Here is a 15,531-nt window from a genome sequence, read left to right on the forward strand (position 1 = left end):
TTTTTCAAACTGTATATATTAAGGAAGTTATGCATAATAAACACGGCTAGATCTTGAATCCGATTTTAATGCTGTTATACTGCTCATGCAACTTGTATTTAAAATATCATAGTGAGAAAACAACGATGATGTCAAGTTTTACTGTACTGATGTCACCTTACCTTAATATATAGTTGAAAGTTCAAGCCAATAAAGATTACCTTGGAAGCTTTAGAAGTCACACATGAGGTACATGCACGCTTTTTTAAAGTGAATTGATGTGTAATATTGACATGTATGTTATATCGTAAGTTTTGTTCTTTTTTCGAGTCCCCTAACACTGAATATCTACACATACCAAATCCGCATGTGTATGAAGAGGTACTCGATTCAGGACCTGTGAAATATGTTTGTTTTAATAAAGGAAGCAACTTTAATTCGAACAATTTTGATAATAGAATAAGTATATATATTCGTTATTCTAACACGACCAGCAAATAACCTATATATATGTAGAGCAAAATATATATCGGGTTATTCTGCAATATACCACTCGCGTGCAATGACCTCATCCGATCCAGGTGCGCAGTACGGTCGTAAAAAGTAGTTACCACTTTTTTCTAACATTTTTGATACTAGTATGTCGTGTTAGAATCGAAATAATAAGTTCCCAAGTGTGATTTATCGTAGAATAACCCGAGATTTTCGTTCTTATGCGAAACAATATATCACTCAGGCCTACGGCCTCCGTGATATATTCTTACGCACAAGAACTCAAAACTCAGGTTATTCTACGATAAACCACGTTTGGGAACTTGTTATTTCTTCATTGACAGTAGTTATATTTGTAAGGTTCCTGAGAATAAACATTTATATGTAAAATGACTGCATGAAACGATTTTCCTGGCTCCTAAGTGATGGTCAGTGCAACATTCCAACCCCGGGACCCTCCATTTAGTTTCAGTCTAACATTTAAATTGCCATCTTTTCATTTCTAGGCATTTTATCCGCTAGAAGCCTATTTTGCTCTTTAAAATTGTTAGGCTTAATTTGTATCTAAATTTGCAGAAACATTTTGTATTGTACATGCTTTGCCATCACATTTTTTATTCGCACTGTTATGCATCTCTGAAAAATTGGAAGGATTAGGAGGAAGATTTACTATATTTTGTACTGGATTAATTCCCAAGTAATAGCAAATAACTATTCCAAATTATGTTCTTTACTAGGTTCCTTTGTGTGTCAGTTTCTTTATCATGTGTATTAAGTGAAATGTTAATCATGTACGCATCCATGAAGTTACTGACATGGGATTAACGTTTTGTTCGAAGGGGAGGTACTCGATTCAGGACCTGTGAAATATATTTGTTTTAATAAAGGAAACAACTTTAATTCGAACAATTTTGATAATAGAATAAGTACATATATTCGTTATTCTAACACGACCAGCAAATAACCTATATATATGTAGAGCAAAATATATCTCGGGTTATTCTGCAATATACCACTCGCGTGCAATGACCTCATCCGATCCAGGTGCGCAATACGGTCGTAAAAAGTAGTTACCACTTTTTTCTAACATTTTTGATACTAGTATGTCGTGTTAGAATCGAAATAATAAGTTCCCAAGTGTGATTTATCGTAGAATAACCCGAGATTTTCGTTCTTATGCGAAACAATATATCACTCAGGCCTACGGCCTCCGTGATATATTCTTACGCACAAGAACTCAAAACTCAGGTTATTCTACGATAAACCACGTTTGGGAACTTGTTATTTCTTCATTGACAGTGGTTATATTTGTAAGGTTCCTGAGAATAAACATTTGTATGTAAAATGACTGCATGAAACGATTTCCCTGGCTCCTAAGTGATGGTCAGTGCAACATTCCAACCCCGGGACCCTCCATTTAGTTTCAGTTTAACATTTAAATTGCCATCTTTTCATTTCTAGGCATTTTATTCGCTAGAAGCCTATTTAGCTCTTTAAAATTGTTAGGCTTAATTTGTATCTAAATTTGCAGAAACATTTTGTATTGTACATGCTTTGCCATCACATTTTTTATTCGCACTGTTATGCATCTCTGAAAAATTGGAAGGATTAGAAGGAATATTTACTATATTTTGTACTGGATTAATTCCCAAGTAATAGCAAATGACTATTCCAAATTATGTGCTCTACTAGGTTCCTTTGTGTGTCCGTTTCTTTATCATGTGTATTAAAGGTCCATTACTAAAACCCGAACGAGTATTATATGAAAACCAGAGTTTGTAGCTGAGACTTCCTATTTACTAAAAATATGGCTCACTGCATCAGATCTGACCAAATAGTCATGAATATGTTCAAGAATAACTAACAAATAAACAAAAAATGTTGCCTATGTCAAACCGAAAGTATGTTTTCCGACTGCTTACGAACCCGTCGAGCATCTTCGGATTTTTTCGGAAGAATCCTCCGAAACGAGGCTATAATTTATAAATAGATGCAAAATATATTATATGCCCAAACGACAACGTGATTTTTACAAACTTAGCACATGGAATTCAACAATTTTGTAACTCACAAAACCTTCATGAAAATCATTCTTATAATACAGGTAATAAACAGCTATACTACAAGTTTGCGGGAGGACAATTCAGGCCCTTCCCGAATAAAAGTGTTTTCACAACTTCGTCTGCAAACTTTTTCAGTTAATCTCTTTTCAGTATAGTTTTAAGAATATAAATGAATAACTGTCTTACACTGCCGAAACAAAATGTGATTGAAATTTACCTAAATACCCTGATTTATGTACATATGGCTACATTAATTTAATAAGATTTTAGACATTAAACACATTGTCTTGGCCTAATATATGTCACTGTCAATTTTAAACATAAATTTTGTACATTTCATATTTTTCGTGCAAGTCGTGTATAATTACCATCATGGAAATACAGTTATTTTGTCGCGCGTCTTTAAACGGATATTCGTTTGAAACAATTTTAAAATCACGTGATCCCGAAGAATTTCCGACCGATTACGGAAAAACGATAAACATGAAAGTAGGACAAAATGACCCCCCATGTCAGTCTAAGAAAATACAGAAACAATCATTTGTTTCCCTGTTCTTGTGTTGATTTCAAAGGGAATATTGCACGGCTATCATAATGTTTAGTACTATATTACAAAATGTGTAGTCTTTTTTTTAAGATTTATGTCTATTCATTTGTCTTTATTTTGCACCTTTAAGTGAAATGTTAATCATATACGCATCCATGAAGTTACTGACATTGGATTAACTTTTTCTTTGAAGGGGAGGTTTTTTCTTCGAACGTAGCTTTTTTTTAGTGAATATTTGTCCTTGAAATTTTTGAAAATACTCTTAAAAAAAGAATGCAACATCCATTCTTTAGGACGGTCTAAGCATGACTTTTGTTACACGGGCAAATGGTGCCTGTGTTGTAGTTCGTCCAGCTACCAGCTTAGAAACTCGTTTTAATTACATTTCGATATACAGAAATTAGATCATTAGTAAGGAATACCAAATATCCGTAAAAGTCTTGGTACTGTTAAATGATTAATAAATTGACCAAGATTATAAGTTTTATAAGTTTACGTTGCAAAACACTTCTGTGTGTGAGTTCACGCGATTACAAACATTCATGTGTAATGTCATACGAGGTTTTCTATATTGCAGTATACATCCGATGACTCCACCATTTCATAATGGTAATTGGTCTTGTGGCGTACCAAGGCTTCAAAAATATGTATTTTAAAAACTCCTGTTCTGGCCATCGATAAAAGCCGATAACGATATTAATAACAAAAGCTGTAAGACAGTCTGCTTGACATTTCAACAACACCTAAGTTTAACAAGGACCGTGCCTGTGTAAGACTTACAAAACCTTGTTTTAGACAATTACAATTTAATTAAAATTTCGTTCTGGTAGTGACAGCAACTTATTATTATTATTGTTATTTGCCAGATTTTTATAGCGCTCTTTTCATGTATAAAATAAACTTTCAAAAACGCTGTACAAACTAATTATCACAGAATGATATGAACACACAATACAACACAAAAGTAATATTAATATAATATACATCAACATTAAAAAGTAGTTAGCTAGAATCAGGTTTGACACAACATATTAATTTTACTAGATATTTTAAAGAACAATAAACAGCAGTAAATAACTTCTATTGCACAGTCATACAACAACTTGTTTTCCAGTGCAAAGTTAGTTTCAATAGACCTTAAAGAAAAGTGATATTTTAATGATCTTTTGAAAGCATCCAAACTTTTAGCGTATCTAATGATAGCCGGAAGAGTATTCCATAACTTCGGTGCAGCTAATGAAAAACTACGATCACCGTATTTCAGAGTTTTGCTTTTTGGAACAACTAGTTGTTTTGACTTGTTTTTGGATCTCAAATTTCTTTGTGGCTGATAGAGTTCTAGCAAGTCTTTAACATAGATCAGTGATTAGTCATGCAATGCTTTGTATGTATGAACTAGAATCTTAAAGTCCACTCTGTGAGTAACTGATATCCAATGCAGTTCTTTTAAGACCGGTGTAATGTGATCATAACGCGATATTCTCGTTATGATTCGAGCTGCAGTGTTCTGAAGATTTTGAAGTCTACTCAGCAATGACTTCGAAACACCATACAAGAGCGCATTGCAATAATCAAGGCGTGAGGTGACGAGTGAATTTACTAGCGATTTTGTAGCATCTGTATTTAGATATTTCCTGATGGGGCTGTGCGCATCCTGATCTACAAATTGAGTTAATATGTTTTCCATGCTCATTTTGGAGTCTAGAAAAACACCAAGAGTCTTTACACATTTAGACAGTTTAATGTTCTCTTCTCAAATAATCACAGAAAACTATTCAATATGTTTTTCGTTTCTTTGAGAATGACTTCAATTTTATCGGCATTGATTTTCAACATATTGCTGTTCATCCAAGATACAATTTCGACGAGACAGTTTTCAACACAGCGTAAAGCATGATTCTGAGAGACCGGATTTGTTGGTTTGAAAGATAAATAAAGCTGCCCATCGTCGGCGTAAAAATGGTGATTTAGTCCATGTTTCTAGCATTTGTACCAACTGGTTTAGTGTACATTGTGAAACATTTTGGTCCGAGAACGGACCCCTGTAGGAAACTGTATGTTATTTGCATTGGTTTTGGCAGTTCACTATCTATGGTCACAGTTTGGTAGCGGTCGCTCAGATATGAATTTATCCATTCGAGTGATCTTCCTGTGATACCAAAGTGTTCATGGAGGCAGTGCAATACTAAGGTCAATGGTATTGAAAGCAGCTGATAGGTCAAGCATCACTAACATTGTTACATCATTTTGGTCAAGGGAGTTGAGAATGTCATTTTGAACCTCGAGTAATGCAGTCTCAGTGGAGTGAATTATTCTGTATGCGGACTGGTGTTCTTCGTGGAGACTATTCAAAGACAAGTGACTTTCCAAACAAGCATCGTCTATCTTTTCAAGTATTTTAGACAGGTACGGTTTAGAGATAGGTCTATAGTTTTTCAGAACATTTGCATCCAGATCTGACTTTGTGATGAGTGATCTGATCAACGAACTTTGAAGGGGTTCGGTACATATGCTTTCTCCAAAGAATAATTGATTATTTTAGTGAGAGATTGCAACAGTTCTTCTAAGTATTCTTTCATCTAGCTCACACGATTAACTTGCAGATTTTGAAATCATAACTTTTTCACTTCATCCTGTGAGACTGGAGTAAATTCGACAAGTTTATATGCGTGTTCGGACTTTCCTCGGTGGTTACCGCATCGGTTTGTAATTCTGTTTCTGACCCAGTTTTATTTCTTATTCCATCAATTTTATCGATGACAAGTCGCTGAAATATTTTGCTAGTTCTTTGGAAGAGGAACATGTTGGCAGGGCGGCCTCCTTGTCTCTACCAAGAAGATTCTTTGTTACTTTGAATAAAGTTTCTTCTGATCGCGTCCACAGGACTCTACTTTTCAGAATACTTGTTTCAGCAATTTATTCACAGAAGCACAATGATTTCTGTATATTCCATGATCTATTGTCAGCTTTGTTTTTCTCCATTTGCGTTCAAGTTTTCGTTTCACATGTCTGGCATCGTGTAGTTCTTCATTATATCATGGACATGTCGGCCTAAGCACTATTGTTTTTGTAAGCCAATGGGCGTGCTGGTCAATGAGTGATATCAAACTGTTGTTTAATGATTCCATGTGCTCGTCAACATCAGAAATTAACGAATTCTTGTCGGGAATCTTCAAAGATTTTATTTCGTTTCTGAATTATTCATTGTCGATGAATCTCAACCTTCGAAAGGTCACAGGTTTCCTTATTGTAGCAGGTTTTTCTGCTCGAATATGAAATATCACAACGAAACGGCCACGTGATACCTTCCCATCAGAATCAGATAGTCCTGGGTCAGTAACTTCTATATTTGATACAATATTTTCAGTGTCTCTTGAGATAAGCACATCCAAAGTATGTCCTACAACATGTGTTGGTCCTCGAACATGTTGTTCCATACCAAATGTTTCTAGACAGCTGTTGAACTTGGAAGCGTCAAGATCCGTAGGTATGTTTAGATAGAAGTTTAAGTCACCGACAATAACTTCTGTTAATAAATTTTGAATGGAAACGGAACGAGTCAAACCAGTAACAATGCGAGCTGCTTCATATTGAAGTTTTTCTATAGTGTCCTTTTCATATTTAGTACAGCTATCCCATACAACTGAAGCATACTCGAGTAGAGGTCTTAGATACGATAAATAAATGTTGTTAAGAGTAGACCTTTTAACTTTGAATTTTAACATTCTCATCGAGCCGAGTACTTTTGAAGCTGAGGAAGTGATATTGTTTATATGGGTGTGCCAAGAGCCATCATGACTTATTGTAAGACCTAGATGTTTGTGATCGTCAACGAAGTTTAGAGGGGTATTATCAAAGGTTAACGAAGGTTGAGCTATATCTCTAAAGGAGAAAAACATGACTTCAGTTTTAGAAGGATTGAACTTTACTAGCCATTGATTTGCCCAACTGGAATTTTTTTCTAGATCTGAATTTAAAACAGTTTCTATATAAACGGAGTCTGGTGAAGATATAGCAAATGAGCTATCGTCAGGAAATAGTATAGCGGTACTTATAACAAAATCAGCAATATCATTTACGTATACAAGAAATAAAAGAGGGCCCAAGACCGGTCCTTGAGGTACGCCTGCAGTTAATAACCTACTATTTAAAAACGATTGCCCTACAAATACGTTTTGCGATCTATTTTCCAGGTAATCTGTTATCCAATTGACCAAGTTTCCTGAAATACCATACTGCTTCAGTTTAAATATAAGGCCTTTATGCCAAACTCGGTCGAAAGCTTTCGATATATCACAGAAAACTGACACGAAGTAATCGTTCAAAATGTAGCTTTATCTACGTCAGAAATAGCAGTGTCATGATTTTCGTTTTCAAGGGGCGGAATTTCTTCTTTGGCTTCAGAATTTTCTTTGACTAGCATTTTTACTGTTTTCCAATACTGTTTAGGATTTGTAGAACTTAAATCATTCATGGAAAATTCAAGAGTATTATAAAATTGTTCGCGTAGGTGTTTTTTCATATTATTGACACGATTTCTTATTTTCTTGTAACATTGCCAATCTGATGGTTTCCCAGACTGGATAGCAATTCGCTTTAAACAATCACGTTTCCTAGATGTGGTACGAATAAATGAATTATACCAAGGTCTGTCGTTGGGGCGGATTTGTACAACTTTAGTAGGAATGCATGTTTTAGCTAAATCTAAAAATGTTTTTTCGAAAAAAGATGTGGCTACGTCTAGAGAGTCTGAGTTAAGAGCTGACAAATCAGTGGCGTTTATCGAGTTATTTAACTTTTCAAAATCGGCTTGGTGGTAGTTCCACACTCGGCGGGTGTAACATGTCCTGGCCTGGAAACTGCTTTTTACATAAACATAAGTAGCAAAGTGATCACTAATATTTGACGGCGTTTCAAAAACTCCAGAATCCAGCGGTATTACAGTATTTGTTAATGCAATTACATCAATTAAGGTGCTTGTACTGTGTGTTATTCCAGTTGGTTTATTAATTACATTTGTCATATTATTAAGAATAAGTATGTCTCTAAATTTACGATTTGTTACATTTAACTGATCTTCGTTTATATCGCCAACTAAAATAATATTATCTGATATTTCTAAGGCCTGGTCAACAAGAACATCACATCTTTGCCAGAAGTCGATAGCAGAGTCTGGTGGCCTATAGACTGTAGCAATAATAAAGTTTTTATTATGATCTTTTATTTTAATACACAGAGATTCCGGTAAAATAGTTTCAAGGTCATTTAATCGTTTTGGCTGTAATCCTGACTTACAGTATACTAGGATACCACCTGAGTGTGATGAAACATCTTTCCGAAACATATTTCCTAATCCTTCAAGTTTCATCTGCAAGTCAGAAATATTTTGCGTTAAGTGAGTTTCGGTAAAACAGATAACATCGAAGTCAAGAAAATTGTCTTTGATATAATCTAACTTGTTGCGAATACTCCTTATATTCTGATGTAGTACAGAAAAACAACTAGTGGCTTCTAGACTAGGCCCAGGATTGGGATGGACATCACCAGACAAAAAAATAATTAATCGTATGATCATTGCATAATGAATATTGTCTAAGATCAAGAATATGGGGTACATTTTTGAATCAACAAAATTATCAATCAAACAAGTTGGGTTACAAGGTGTAACTTAATAATGATGTTTCGATAGAGAAAATGCAGGTATTTCGCAAAAATCGAACATAAATTGTAACTAAAAAATGCAGCTTTTATACAAGCACGCCCCCTAAAGTAATGCAATCCGATCGCCATTCTCCAGGCTCCTAATTCGTTACCTATGAGGATACAATGTCAGGGTAGTGAGGTCGAAGAATGACGAAAGGATGCATAAGATAGTTAACAGAAAACAACCGAGACAGACCAGGAGGCGGGGACACAAAGATGCAGCAGGAGTACATGAGGGACAGCACGATTCAAGAACGCTTGTTACACAGTTCATTGCAATATTAACTATTGAATTAGAAAGAAATAAGAGAAGACAAACATTAACCCGAAATGAGAGAAAAAAGGATTGAAATATCATCAACTGGAAATAAATTATCTTAAAGTTTTTACTATTTCGATATTTCTAACACTTATCATTACTTTTAAACCTTAAATTAATACTAAATGGTAGTTTTTATTTTTTTAGTTTTAGTTGTTATTTTTTAAAAGAAAAATCTTGAATCTTAAGTTGAAAAAGTTGAATCTTACGGTGCCCCTAAAGTGACATGTTACGCACTTTTTTCCACTTAGGTAATGTGAGACTTTTTTATTTCGTTTAAACGAAATAACTATTTCGTTTAAACGAAATCATTTCGTTAAAACGAAATAACATTTCGTTTAAACGAAATAACTACGGAAGCTTATCAGGGCCTCCACTTATCTAAAAGTTTCGCGTCAAGTCAACTTGTGTCTTTTCGTTTTGAACAAAAACATCTGATGAAGGCGTGATAATTAATACATTATACGTAAATGTTTTTAATCATTACGCATACTTTTTTATCGAATTGCGTGAAATATTTGTCAATGCGATTAACTTCTACACGTCTAACTAGATCTTTCAGCGAAGTCGTCAAGAAACATAACAAGAAGATAAATGTATTTGGTATTTCAACATAATTTACTCGACTTGTTACATCTTTTTCTCGAGAACTTTTACTTTAAGCGATATAATTATGCATGTCACGTGATATTTAAACACGTCAGGTTCAAAAATTGCCTATATTGGTCTTGTCTGCACAGTGATGGTTTCATTATGTCTACGCCAGAAATATTCTAGGGAGACATGTTGTTTTTCCCCGAGTTGTCTGTCTGTCCGTCTGTCTGTCCCGACGTGCCCACATATAAATTTGGCGTTAGCGTTTCTGTTGAATTTGACATTCTGAGGTTGTGGTCATTCTGGGGTTAAATTGGTATTGTGGGGTTAAAAAATAGTATTATGGGGTTAAAAGGATCAAAGGAAGATAATAGGTAATATAAGGGATTACCCACAAAATCCTGTAAGTTCGTCCGTCTGTCCTTCACAAATCGTGTCCGGGCTGTATTGTTTAAACCCCTTAAAGGATTTTCAAATTACTTGGCACAAATAGTCACTGTAACAAATCATGGAGGCTGGGGGGGGACATGTGTTTTTGTTACAAAAACCCTTCTTGTTTGTGAGTTGATTTTAACTAAACTTGCACATAACTTTTACCACCAAAAGATCTTGGTTCCTTTCTTGAACCAGGCATATCCCATGATTGACTCGAGAGTTATATCCCCTAAAAGGGCAAAACTTGTCTAAATTGTGGTCTTGTCTGCACAGAATTATTGTTTCATTTATGATTTTTTTTTTCAGCTATATTTCAATATGAACATGTGAAATTTCATAATAACACAACAACACTCCACCCTCTTCCACCCCACCCCCACATCACAACCCCCTCCCCACACTGAGGTGACCTGCCTCCCCCCCCCCCGCCTTAAAAAATCTATTGTTCAGCTATATTTTCAATATAAAAATGTGAAAATGTGAAATTTCAAAACAACAGTTCCCCGCATCCCGACACCTGCACCCCTCCACCAGGGTGACATCCCTCCCCAGTTATTCTTTTTATTTTCCAGCTCTATTTCAGTATGAACATGTGAAATTTCAAAAGAGCACTTCCACACACCCCCCCCCCTCCCCTCCTCCCTCCCATTCAGTTATATATGATTGTCCTTTTTAGCTCGACTAAATATATCAAACACTATCAAAGCTTTGATACTAGCTAGATCAATGTAATTTTGTATGTGAATAGAGGGCAATATTGAAATTATGAACAACACTTTGTTAAAATTCATGTTGCTATGGCAACAGAAATAGTCAAAATATAGTTTTCCCATATGGATCCTTTGATGACAAAAAATTATAGTGGCTAGGTTAATGTAATTTGGTATGTGAATACATGGAGATATGGAGATTACTATAGGTTTACTCTCCATCTGTCTGTCTGTCCATCCGTCTCACAATATTTATCTCGAAAATCACGATGTATATTTTTTTTCAATTAAATATTTGTCGAAAATAGAAAAACATCGAGCATATTAAGAAAAGTTAAGTCGAAAAGTGAAAAACATCGAGCATATCGAGAAAAGTGAAGTCGAAAAGGGAAAAACATCGAGCATATCGCGAAAGGTTAAGTTGCATTACCTCTATACTTTTAATCTTTGTCAATAAATTTTATTGACATGTGTAAAACATCTTATCTAGGCGAGTAAAGACAAGTCGACTTAGCACAAAACATCTCACCAACTGTAGGCCCTAATAAGCTTCCGTAAATCACTAATTCGTTAAAACGAACGAAATAACTATTTCGTTTAAACGAAATAACTAATTCGTTTAAACGAAATGATTTCGTTTTTACGAAATGTTATTTCGTTTAAACGAATTAGTTATTTCGTTAAAAGGAAATAGTTATTTCGTTTAAAGGAAATAGTTATTTCGTTTAAACGGAATGATTTCGTTTAAACGAAATGATTTCGTTTAAAGGAAATAGTTATTTCGTTAAAACGTAGTTATTTCGTTTAAACGAAATCATTTCGTTTTCGTTTAAACGAAATAAAAAAAGTCTCACATTACCTAAGTGGAAAAAAAGTGCGTAACATGTCACTTTAGGGACACCGTAGAATCTTGCTCAGATATTACACGTAAAATTCCTCAACTGTTACAAAAAATATAAAGAACACATACTTATACAACGAATAAAATAAATAAGTAGTACATGTTTACAAATCATATCATTCTTAATATACGCCAGCCGTATCAGGCGAGAAAGAACAATAAGTACCCTTTTCTTTAATTATCTCCATTCGTTTTCAAAATTATTAATCTGCAATTGTATTATAATCTGCAAATCGAAATAGCAAGATAGATAAACAGACACAAAATAAAAAATATACAGTACAGTTCATTATATCAAGATAGATAAGCCTACCAAGCATAAGTTGGCATTTTTGTCCTAATAATCTCCCTTCCAATTAATTTATTTCCAATATAATCCTATGTAGGTAAACATTTCATTAACCTACAACTGAATATAAAAAGAACATCTCACCAAATACGCATGAGAAACAAATCTAAACAAACAGAAACAAAGCGGTATTTCTCTGTACGCTAGATAGGAAATGCAATGGTAGTGGATGACTTGATATTTTTTTCTTTTTGTAGCAAATTGAAGACATTATTTTAAAAAGGGACGATGTATTTCCTCTCAGAAATGGATATACTTTTTATGTTTGCTGGTCGATATGCAGTGCGAACGCATTTCTTTGCGTGAGGACTTTTGAAAGATATGAACTAGTACCGGTTCCAACCAAAAGTGTGCATGCGTTAAAACTTTATACATTTCGCCCAAATTAAAGATCTAAAAGCTGTCGTATCAATCCGACTGAAAGAATGTCTTATTACTGTATAAACTACGTGATTTTACGGGCTAAATCCTCCTATGTGCGTTTTTGACCAAGAGGATGAGCCAGTGCTACAAAGGTGGCGCTAAGAGCCAGAGACGGAGCCAATGCACATGATTTTTCTGGATTTTCAACGGTTTTAGGTTATCAACAAGCTATTCGTTTTCCCTAAACTGAGAGATATCTACGATTCGTTCCTCTATTGTAACATCTTTAATGGCACACGAACATAGGGTCATATGTTGTATGTAATATTTTTGTAGTAAGGGGGATCTCCAATTCGACAACAATTTTTATGACTAGCGAATTTTTAATTAATCTGAATAGTATTAACTGTGTGCCAAACGATATGATGACAAGTTTTATATACTCTCAGACTGTCACTTTCAATATTAATTTTGTTGTGATCAATAAGACTTTATGCACCCACTTTTAAGTTTAAAACATAACTGAACAAACAATAAAATTGATATCAAAAATTAAAGAGTACTTTCAAATTTGTTAGGTTACATTATTAAGTCTCATTCCAAACATCAGTGTCCTTGAAAACTCTTGTCGGGTTGTAAATTATCCTTACATTAAAACTATCGTATACTGTACAACTAATGGCCTTTTTCTCAAGTTCCATTCGGAATAATACAATAGAGAAAATTATCGCAAATATTTCTTTATACAGTAACTTAAAAGCGTTAACAGCCCAGAAATTAAATGTGCATTGGCTCCGCCTCTGGTTCTAAGCACCGCCTATGCAGACTGGCTCCTCCTTTTGGCTGCCAATGCACATGGGAGGATAAAATCCGCGGAACATACAGTAATAAGACATTCTTTTAAAAAAGATATCTAGAATGGTTTTGAAATCTCTTATATCTGTAAATTAGGGTGAAATATATAGACACATGTCCGCTTTTAGTTTGAAACGGTCGTATGCCACAAATTTCAAAAGTTCTCACATCAAAAAATGCCTTCCGACAGCAAATTGATCTGCATACATAAAAGTATAACCATTTGTGAGTGGAACTACAATTTCAGGTAAGTATAACCATTTCTGAGTGGAACTACAATTTCAGGTTTTTTCTTTAAAATTTATAAAATGTCTTAAATTTGTTACAGAAATGATAAAATATGCTCGACCTCTTTCTTTGTCTACGTTCCCCGTAAAGTTCCGGTCATATGCGCCGCCTCGGAAGTATGTGTGGCTCCTTTTTCAACTCACCTCCTCAAAAGAGGGGAAGAAAGTGTTTTCAGGCCGTGTTAGATGAACTTCCCTTTATGTGTAGTTCCGGTATAGGTAACAAAATTATTCTGATTGGCTTATATGGAAATTTATGTTAATCGTCGTTTTACTGCACGAGTACGCATGCAGAATGAATGTGCAAATAAACAATACAAATATGTACCACAGTATAATTTCAAATTCAAAATTATTTCTAAAATGACTTTCATTCATCATTTGTTTGGAGTTTTACTTTACAACTGTGAATATTTAACATTCAGTTTTTGTTTGTTACATTTCGCTTAATTTGTGCACACGGCCGTGTCGTCTAGACCGGAAGTTCATCTGGGAAGTTTATCCAAGTATTTTGTCTATAACGTCGTCGACGAAAGCATAAAATATGCGGAGTGTCTCTGCGATTTAATATTGAGACAATCTAACTGGTGCACTGGAAGATAGATTTCCACTTGTCCAATACCCATGTACTGAACTGAGAGATATCTACGATTTTAGGTGATTGAATTTGGTTACCGGTAGTACCGTTCGTGACCGTGGTTCTTGCAGTATACCTCTGGGTAGAGTATTACATGTACAAGTAGTCAATCGCTCGCCAAAACATTTAAATCAGAACGAACTTTTGACACAACAACAAACTTCTGTGGTTTATTTGACGCCTGGCTAATAGATCCTATTCCCGTACTATACTGTACCTGTATTTATCTAGCAAAACAGGTATTGCATATCTCTGAGAAATTATTATTGTTTTAATAAAATTAAACATAACATTTTTCCAATGTGTCCACCAACCTGGTTCCAATGGTACAAATTACACTTGTTTCCTACATTGTAATTTGTGTTATGTTCTACAGAATACTGGTTAAACAGAAATAAGAAAGCGGTAATACTTCGTATCACAATGGACATATACTATTTATCACAGAGGCATGATCTGACGTACCACATCGGCTTAAGGTATTAGGCCCCTAATAGTAATGTTTCAAAAATGGCATTTGCTTGGTATATTCTTATAGTTGACCGTGCTTCGCACTTATATGCAAATTTTTAAAAACATTTACCGTGCCGTTTTTTTATATAAATTTTGTGTAATTTATGGTATTTCCTAAAGCTCAAGTAGAGACAAATTTCAAAGTGGTGGCCTTTATCCAAAACGTTTTCAGAGAATTTATTGTTCAATCATTTTTTATGAAAGAATTATCAAACTATTGGTAAACAGTCTTAAAACTTAAAATAAAAACTGTCAATATCATTTTTTCTAGGGTGCCTCGAGTTAACGGATTTAATCAGACAGAATTCCAACTCCAATATTGAAAAATTATGGTCGAATCCTGCGGGTCTGTTTTGAATTTTGCTCACTTCATTGAAAAATAACCTTGGGGCAGAAGTTAAACCTACCTACGTTTCTTCCAAAATATGTTATCTAAAGAATGAAGGCAAAATAGAGAACTTTTACCGCATGTAACTCAGTATTTTTAAAGATGTCTTACTCTGCCCCTTCTGTTTTAGAGGTAAATTCCCTTTCAACAGCAAGAAATCGCATATCAAATGATTATTTTTCCATTTTTGTACAATAAATCAATAACAAGTCTTGAAAGAAGTAAAAACTTACCAGAAAAAAAGGGAAAGCAAGGGGAAAAAATCTGGTCCCAGTAGGGCTTGAACCTACGCCCCCCTGAAAATTGCTGTCAAAGTAGGTTTATGGTAGGAATTGAATACTCTTCAAAAAGGAGGCACTCTATTATGGGCCTAATACCTTAATTAATGCTACGTAT

This window comes from Mercenaria mercenaria, chromosome 12, assembly GCF_021730395.1.
Source record: "Mercenaria mercenaria strain notata chromosome 12, MADL_Memer_1, whole genome shotgun sequence".
Classification (NCBI taxonomy): Eukaryota; Metazoa; Mollusca; class Bivalvia; order Venerida; family Veneridae; genus Mercenaria; species Mercenaria mercenaria.